This window comes from Dunckerocampus dactyliophorus, chromosome 15, assembly GCF_027744805.1.
Source record: "Dunckerocampus dactyliophorus isolate RoL2022-P2 chromosome 15, RoL_Ddac_1.1, whole genome shotgun sequence".
Taxonomy (NCBI): domain Eukaryota; kingdom Metazoa; phylum Chordata; class Actinopteri; order Syngnathiformes; family Syngnathidae; genus Dunckerocampus; species Dunckerocampus dactyliophorus.
In genome coordinates, this window is record NC_072833.1 from 4,761,513 (window position 1) to 4,769,699 (window position 8,187).

The following is an 8,187-nucleotide window of genomic DNA, read 5'->3' on the forward strand; positions in this document are numbered from 1 at the left end:
GGTCAGCCGCTGAAGAGTTGCAAACAAAAGGGCACGACCCCGGGGTCAGAAGTGGAACGCCAGGGGCATGCCCGGGGGGCCCCACGTCTCAAGAGAGCGTGCAGTTTGCTTTGAGAGGTAAGGCTCGCTAACACTGAGGCCTAATAAGGATTAAGGGGCCGTCCTCTTTGGGATGTCACTCAGGGGCCCCGTACATCACTCTCTATTAACCTCTGTGACCTTCGGCGGCCATTATCGGGCCTCGGGTCACACGCGCTCACGCCGCAAAGCCGTAAAAGCTAATGTCGCCCCCGCGACCTCTGATTAGACTGACAAATTGTTTTTAAGGGCTGTGCAAATAGGATCCCATCCCTTGAAGTTTACCTGCCGAGGCAGCTCGCAACTTGTTCAAGTTGTTGAGACGGCAAAAAAGTGACATTGTCTGCCATGAATCAAAAGGCTGACTCAGCAGTATCAAAATGTCAAATAAATGTTTAAAAAAAAAAACAAACAAAAAACCAAAAGTAGTTGATACAACAAGCCAGGCCGAGTTGAGAGGAAAGTTTGATAAAAGCAGCTGCGCTCCGGCTATGAGAGTCAGAATCACAAAATGGAGGGCACGAGGACACAACATGGCGGCCCGAGTGACGCAGTCTCCCTCACACTATTCACAACGTGCTTTAAAAAAAAACAAAAAACACACACACGTTACAAAAAATAGATATATAAAAAAATATATTTTTAACAAACACCACATAAAGCACATCAAGAATAAAAAGAGTCACTTTGGGACCAAACTGAAGTCAATTAAGGCTACAAGATGTGACAAATATTAAATATTATGTATACTATGTTTATTCTATAAGCTGCCAAAAAACAACTGTTTTTTATTGCATGAATAAAGCATTGAAAACTACAACATATTCACATTATTTAACACACAGCCAACACAGGTGAAGCTAATTTATACACACAGAGATCAATGAAATAGTATAGTAGAGTGCAAGTAATAAAATAATTCTAAAGCATTACATTGGATCAATTTAACTTTTTATTTATTTATTTATTTATTTATTGCACAGTTACAACCTAAAAATGCATCTTTGTAAACGGAAAAAAGTGTGGAAAAAGTCAAGTGCATATTTTTAAACAAGCAAAAGGGGTGTTGACATGAAAGAATAATATTTTTCTCACACTCGCGCTTTCATGCAGTGTTACTATTATGATAATGGTGTGTGTTTAGCCTCTTGTTGCTGCTGCACACATCGTGGGAGAAATTTTACTTTCTACTCAAACAAAAGGCTCTTTTTGAAGCTCGACTTTCACGGGCCACATCAAAAGAATAAAATCAATATTACTGCACATAGCTGTTGGGGGAAAGAGTAGCCAGACTTTGAATATATGCATATTGCAGATAAATGCAATAAAACAACACGACAATAAAATGAGATATTTCCAGCGTAAAATCTAATATTTTTATATATATATATATATATATATATGTATATGTATATACAGTATATATGTTATTGAAGGGTCTTCGTGACTTATATAGTAGTTTTAGGGTTGATTTTGTGTTCAGAATAAAAGAGAAGAGCAGAGTGACACTTGTGTGAGGCCTTGCAGAGATCAGAGTGATACAAAGGCATTACTTTGAGAATCATTAAACCACTCACCAGCTTCTCTCCGAGGCTCCGGCACATTCGGCTCACAGCAAAAGTTTGGAAAAGGGGAGAGACGGACGTGGGGCCTGCGCTCGGTAACAAGTGTCCTTTGGTAGCTTATAAAAGTGCCGAACCGGCGATAAATCCTCGCAGCTCGTCTCTTTTTGCAGTTCTGTCCTGGTTTAAGTAAGGGCAGTGCTTTGGGAGAATGGTCGTCCTACTTTTTTTTTTTTTTTTTTTTTTTTTACTTAACCATGAGACTCCCCTCTTTTTTTTTTTTTGCAGGGTTTATTGACAGAGTCCTGCTTCTCATTTAGCAGACATGAAATAAATGTTATTACATGAGTAACGAGTGAGGCCACTCTGATCTTGCCTTTTCTTTGTGTCTCATGTAATTTACATGACGTGTGCAGAGTGCTGCAAAAGTACACAGAGACCCCTCAAAAAAATCACGCTGCATCGTCATGGAGCGCCACTCCAAGTATTCTGCAACGTACGATGACAAAAGTGCCCTGCGTGGGACGTCAAGCGCTCTCAAGGCTGCAACAAGCGTTATTGTCGTGTGTGTTCATCAAATATCTATTCGTCATAAACGCTCCTCTTTCCAACACACAAGCACAGAATGTTAAGCAACTTACTGCACCGTATTTCCAGTTGCCTCCCGCTTCAATAAACCTTTCTTTTCATCGGCCTAATCAAAGCGCCTGCGACAGCCTCTGGTACGCTCAGGGTGTGGCGCATCCTTTAAAATGGATTCGGAACTGCTGTTGGTTCTAGCTCGGTGCCACGTCACAGTTTGCAGCCTGGATGGGGCCTGCATGACCTGCCTCGGCCCAGACCGGAGCCCTGGGCACCCCAGCTCCAATCGGGATGAAACACCCACACTTCACACACGTTGGAGGAGCGAGGAAGTGGAGCCATACGGCGTGATGACTTCCTCGCCTCTTCTTCGGTAAATTGTTCAAATTGGGCACACATATTTCATATCAGCATGCGTTTCAGTACACACACACACACACACACACAAACACACACGCCTCAAGTTGGATGCAGTATATGTCAATATGAAACCTGTTTACCACTTCACACGACAATCGAGATCCTTTTCTGACTCATTATGATTAAAAAAAGGCTCTCAGCATGCGGGTCTAAATTAAGAACCACGACCAAGCAGAGACAAATTGAAAAATGTTGCAATCGCTACCAGACGACGCAAACTTGTGCTTCTGATATTTGGATTTTTTTCTGAGAGGCTTTTAACTTGGAAAAAATGGCTTTTGTCCTAAACTTTCATGCAAAATATGCCTTATTTGGCTATAAAAATAACATCCCACATTGCAACATCCAGAAATGTACACAGTCGCAACGTTGGATTAAATCTGAAATGTAATTTAATGAAGACACAGAGTACGCATTTTGTGTGTGTTTTTGTTCAGCTCTTCAAGCCTGACTTCAATATTTACCTCCATTTTTTTTGGTTAAAAATGCATCCCTGATTACAGTTCCAGTTCACCAGGAGTGTCCAAAGTGCAGCTCAGGGCCTGTTTTTTGCCCGCAGCTTGTTTTTTATAGGAGTCTCACAAGACAATCAGTTCACGAGAGGAGACAATACACTAGATTGATTTAACATTACTTTTGACAAAAGCACAATGAAGAAATATAAAAAATATATGGCAATATATTGCAATCTACTAATTTAATTTCTAGTGTTAGACTCTTCTGTACTCTGAGTGTATGCTCGCGGCCACGCTGCCACCCACCGAGACAAAGAAACTGTATGACTGACAAAAGGGCTCACTCCGTTCACGTCGTTGTTTTAATGGAACAAATGCGCCAAGGTGCTGAAACCAATGCACAGAGTGAACCCTCTTCCTGCAGGAGACGGGAGACAAGGAAAACAGACATGCATGCACATGGCAATACATCGAGGCTGTCAAAATTATCAAGTTCATTTTCATTGATTGTGTGATTTATTAATTAATTTATTATCGAGCCAGGGCTAGTGTCTGAACGAGAAATCTTGTCATGTTTTAATCTCATGTGATCTTGTGACGCCCCCAGTTTTTTATACTGTAAAAATAAAATGAATTCATTATTAATGAGATCTTGGATATTTGATATTATTAGACAGTGTATTCATTTGCTTTGTCACCTATAACAGACCTAAGATGTGGATCTTTAGTGTGATTTACATGGGATTATAATGCACAAAATGTATCAACATTTTCAGAAGGCCTCTATAAATGCATTTCACGACGCACACAGCACACAAATTTGTCTTTGTTGCTTCAAACATTTGCACAGTGGACAAGAGTCAAGTCCGAGCACAAGCTCCTACCCCAAAGTGTTGCTTCTCCCCTCTAGAGTCCAAAGTCAAGGTGTTGTCGTGCAGCAGAGCGCAGGCTAGCGACAAGAGGAGGACAGACACTGGCTCTCAGGGGTTAAGATGCAAGCAGTCATGTGCCTGTCGGCTGCAACAAAAGCCTGCCTATGTAGGGTGCATACAGATGGAGCGAGCGCCTTTGTGTGCGCCGTTTCACACGTCGCAGCCTCGAAGCTGCCAGGTCTGGCTCTCTGGGGCCTGGCTGCGGGCCTGGCTAGCAGCTTGCAGCACCTGAAGCGAGGGGGGCTCGCACATCACTATTCTTTGCAGCACGTTGCCAAAGATAATAGAGCGGAGGCCCTGGATAGCGTGGCCGAGGACAAGGAGTGAACGCTCGCTGTGCTCTTCTGAAAAATTACTCTAACATGAGTCAAAGTGACTTGAATGATACCGTTTCTATTAAACATGTCATTTTTGTGTATGCTTTTTGTCAATTCACACTCGATATCATTTTGAATTAACACAACACCCAGTGCAAGGTTTTGTTTTTCAAATATCATGCATTGACTTATTATTGTACAAAGTTTCTGTCAAATATTACTCCCATTATTTATCTTTATTACTGAATAAGCTACTCTTACTCTCTAAACTCAATTAACTTCACTATTACTTATCAGTAATCTTTCCTGATGAGAAAATAGTAACCTGCTAATCACAGGATGTGAACAAATTGTCAGTAATTGCTGAGAAGTGTAGGATTAAAAAAGCTCTGCTTCTTCCTACTCCTTTTTGGACATGTTGAATTATGCAACGGTAAATGTGTACTTCAATGTAACTTTGTTAAGCATGTTTGAAATAAATAAAAGTATCACAATAATGGAAATGATCATGTGTTCAAAGTAAAACTCATCTGTATTTAAAATACACAAATATGAAATAATTTGAATCCTTGCAATAAAGTAAACATGTTGACACGTTTGTGGAATTTCACAGTAGGAATTCCCAACTGTGTGCCATGTCGCATTTCTTTTTCTGCAAGCGATCACATGTCTAAATTCAAAGGGGTGGGGGGGACAAGCTGGATGGAGGTTTTCGGCCTGACGCGGCACATTTACAGCGTGATCACTCATGTGAGCGCACAGGTGGATGCTCTTATCGCGGAGTAGATGGAAGGTGGGAGGCTGGTGGTCCGCCTAAGGACCATTCAGCGTTTGACATTTTAAATGCAGGGCAAACACGGCGAGCACTAAGACACCCCGCTGCCCCGACTGGACTTCAAACCCACATCAAGTGGCTAGAAAGGCTGCGGTGGATCTGTATTATTTCAAGAGCATGGCTTAATGTGTGCACTAAGCACCCTTCAGGAAAATATTACAAATAATCATGGAGTCGATGCAAAAAATACTATTCCGTGATTATTTTTAGGACTGTGAAAGCCCCGCACGAGCCACATGAACGGCACCGGCTCCACTCGCAAGAAAACAGCACCATAAAGGTCCATTCTGTCTCAGCTTGAAATGAGACCATTCTGTTCTTTCTCAATGTTCCTCTCGAACATGCCTTGCCTGGCACAAAAAAAAAGCACCGTTGTAGAATGTGCAATATTTGCACATTTGAAGCAATATTTGGTTCCTCCCGCTCAAATTAGCAAGCTGGTGTTTTACCGAGATGTGAAAATATTTGGATGGGACCCTTCAGAAGTTTAATACGGGTAATTACATGTGCAATAAAGTGTGCTGACAGAGTTCAGGGAGGTTTTTCGCCAACTTGGGTCTTTAGATGATGAGAAAAGCAGTCGTTTTAAAGTGATCTCAGGCAGACTTATGTAGGAAATTACTTTTTTGTGCTGAATATAAATCATTTAACTTTTTTCTTCTGTACGATGACACTTCAAGGCAAAATGATATGATATTATTATAGCTGCTTAGTAAAGATTTATTTAACTTAATATGCAGACGAAAATGATACACATGATACATTTTTTTCAGCCACATGCAAGAAAGAAGACGTATCTCCAGTAGACATTCTTTGACCAAAGTGCGTCCCCGGGGTTACTTGCGGCACGCCACTCGTTTTTTAATGGCCCTCGGCATATTCCAAAAATCAAATTAATTATTAATGAGATATATTGCTATTTTTACTGTACTAATTTGTTTTGTCACCTATAAGACAAAGATGTGGATGTTTTATTCAGATATTGACCGACATTGGACTGTTTTTAGCATCTTTAATGTACCAAATGTATCAAAGTCCTTCTTTAACTGTCCTGTATGTGGCCCGTGTTCTGTGAGCTTTACAATAAAGCTAAACATGCATCATCATTTTCATTAAGGGCGCAAACAACGAATGTGAATGTAGTCTTACTGAAAGAATAGAAGCAAAAAGCTTTCAAGCAAAGTGCTGCTGCAGTCACATTGATACCACTCAGCGAGGGCGGTGAGGTGTAATTAGCATCCCACATTTCGTTCTGTATTGTTTAACATCGATTCACACGAGTGTAAATACCCGACGCGATCAGGATGTCCGTGGGTTTTTTTTGTTTTTTTTTAACACGAGCGCAGACAAAATTAACACTCGGCACGTGCCAAATGTGGGTAGATTTTCCATTTGGGCCAATAAATCCACCAAGGCAACACGCCACGCTGGAGGGTAGATGTTTGTGGCACAATGGTCATAAAAACTATGCTGACTTTCTATATTGTTACTTCTACGGGAAACCTGGTTTTGTTCTCTGGCGACTGATACGGAAGTGGACACACACACACACACACGCGCGTCTACATCAACTTATTAAAAGACAGGATGCTGTTGGTTCAGCCACCCGACCAAACATCTGCAACCAGAGATAAACAGCTGCACGAGGATCCGCCAATTTCATCGTTTCTCTGCAGTTTTTGTAAACACCGAACTTCTCCCCACTTTGGCTTCAAACATCAAACCCAGGTGGTGAATGAAGATTTCTTTTGTTTCCCTGAGAAAACAAGGGAATTAAAGAATGAGTTCGCTGCACCGCACTGATCTTGAGCAGGGCCAGCTGGCATTCAGAGAGGACAGATCGTCAGTCAGGGCTTCGGGGTTGAAATAAACGACTTTAAACACCTTTTCCCTACATCGGGGGTGCCCTACGTGCAGCCCCGCTCTAACACGGCCTGTATTAGAATATTACTTAGAACACTGAGAACATTTGGAAATGGCAGCCGCAAACAAAAACAGCCAGTGTGTCTTACAGTATATGCTCTTTAATGATTTTCATGCATCCTGTCATAATGAACATGTGTACCAAATTTCCTGTCAAGCGGACACTTGTAGCAGGTATTTCCCACCCTCTGGGGGCGCTATTGAGCAGGTTTTGGGGGTGTTGCATCTGGGACCCATAAAATACGTAAATATTTGCCAGGATACACATGCTTGCAAGATTTGGTATATGTTTTTGAATATGGTTAATTCCTCAAAAATATGATTTAGTTGCCAAAATAATAATACAGTCGTCCCTCACTTCATCGTGGTTTGAACATTGCATCCTCACTCTATCACGGCTTTTCAAAAATCAATTAATGATCTCTGTTTCGTGGTTGAGTATGCCTATTATTAGAAAAAAAATACGCACATTGGCGTAACTTAAGCATAAAAATGGTTAAATAACCTAACTAAATGAACTAAAATACAAATACAACGTAGAAGAAGCGTTCTAATTGTGAATGTAGTACTCTACGTTGGCCACTAGGTGTCAGTAACTTCGGGGAGCCAAAAACAAGATGTGCTTGCCAGAACTGGCATTTATTCCAATCTTAAACGGTCTTCCAAAAGGCACAATAATAATAACATAATAATCATAATAATAACACAAGCTGCTGTTGGGGCCATAACCCATGACAAGCTAAAACTCAACTCTGAACCTCCGACGTCACTTCCTGTCCTTCAAACATCTGTCCGCCCGCCACTAAGGTTCCCAAGGGAACACATTTACTGTGACTCGCACAAGCAGGAGTTTTCTTTACATCATAAATGGCTTATTTACTCTTATTATGTCTACTATATTATTGTAATACGCGTGTAAAGCCATTTAAAGGCGCTAATACAATACATTGAGACAATAGCCACTGCAGGAAGTAGGCCGTCCAGAAAAAAACAACAAGGAACTGCTAATGTGTTTAATATGTCTTATTTTCTCTGATTATATCTGCTATATTGGATAATACAAATGTAAAGGTGACTATAGGG